This window comes from Ricinus communis, chromosome 1 (assembly GCF_019578655.1).
Source record: "Ricinus communis isolate WT05 ecotype wild-type chromosome 1, ASM1957865v1, whole genome shotgun sequence".
Taxonomy (NCBI): Eukaryota; Viridiplantae; Streptophyta; class Magnoliopsida; order Malpighiales; family Euphorbiaceae; genus Ricinus; species Ricinus communis.
The window spans coordinates 34,878,247-34,880,052 of NC_063256.1; positions in this window are offsets into that span (position 1 = coordinate 34,878,247).

A 1,806-nucleotide genomic window follows, 5' to 3' on the forward strand; every position below is an offset into this window, starting at 1 on the left:
TGATTCCTCCTAAATTGCATTGATTTATCCTAAAGATTTCATTTCAATTGGAATTTGGTTATTCACCATGTACGAGGATCCCCGCTAAGCATCCATGGCTGAATGGTTAAAGCGCCTAACTCATAATTGGCGAATTCGTAGGTTCAATTCCTACTGGATGCACGCCAATGGGACCCTCCAATAAGTCTACTAGAATTGGCTCTATATCAATGGAATCTCATCATCCATACATAACGAATTGGTGTGGTATATTCATATCATAACATATGAACAGTAAGAACTAGCATTCTTATTGAGACTAGAACTCATAGGGAAGAAAATAGATTTATGGATGGAATCAAATATGCAGTATTTATAGACAAAAGTATTCGGTTATTGGGGAAAATCAATATACTTTTAATGTCGAATTAGGATAAACTAGGACAGAAAAAAAGCATTGGGTCGAACTCTTCTTTGGTGTCAAGGTAATAGCTACGAATAGCCATCGACTCCCGGGAAAGGGTAAAAGAATGAGACCTATTATGGGACATACAATGTATTACAGACGTATGATCATTACTCTTCAACCGGGTTATTCTATTCCACCTCTTAGAAAGAAAAGAACTTAAATCAAAATACTTAATAGCATGGCGATACATTTATACAAAACTTCTACCCCGAGCACACGCAATGGAGCCGTAGACAGTCAAGTGAAATCCAATACACGAAATACATGAAATCATTTGATCTATGGACAACATCGTTGTGGTAAAGGCCATAATGCCAGAGGAATCATTACCGCAAGGCATAGAGGGGGAGGTCATAAGTGTCTATACCGTAAAATTGATTTTTGACGGAATGAAAAAGGCATATATGGGAGAATCATAACCATAGAATACGACCCTAATCGAAATGCATACATTTGTCTCATACACTATAGGGATGGTGAGAAAAGTTATATTTTACATCCCAGAGGGGCTATAATTGGAGATACCATTATTTCTGGTACAGAAGTTCCTATAAAAATGGGAAATGCCCTACCTTTGAGTGTAGTTTGAACTATTGATTTACGTAATTGGAAGTAGCCAATTAGGTTTACGACGAAACCTAGAAATCGATCACTGATCCAAATTGAGACCTCTACAGGATAGACCTCAATAGAAAATTGAAGAGTAACGGCAGCAAGTGATTGAGTTTAGTAGTTCCTCATAGAAAATTATTGACTCTAGAGATATAGTAATATGGAGAAGACAAAATTATTTCAAGCACCGACAGAACCGGAAGCACCCCTTGTTTCAAAGAGAGGAGGACGGATTATTCACATTTCATTTGATGGTCAGAGGCGAATTGAAAGCTAAGCAGTGGTAATTCTAAAGATTCCCTGGGGAAAAAATAGAAATGTCTCCTATGTTACCCTTAATATGTGGAAGTATCGACGTAATTTCATAGAGTCATTCGGTCTGAATGCTACATGAAGAACATAAGCCAAATGAAGGAACGGGAAGACTTAGGATGTAGAAGAGCATAACATGAGCGATTCAGCAGATTTTGATTCCTATATATCCACTCATATAGTATTTTTTTTTATTTTACGATATATAAGATCCATCTGTATAGATATCATCATCTACACCCAGAAAGTCGTATACTTTAGAAGAAGCTTGTACAGTTTGGGAAGAGGTTTTGATTGATCAAAAAGAAGAATCTACTTCAACCGATATGCCCTTAGGCACGACCATACATAACATAGAAATCACATTTGGAAAGGGTGGACAATTAGCTAGAGCTGCAGGTCTTTAAACCGATCAAAAAGAGGGGAAATCAGCC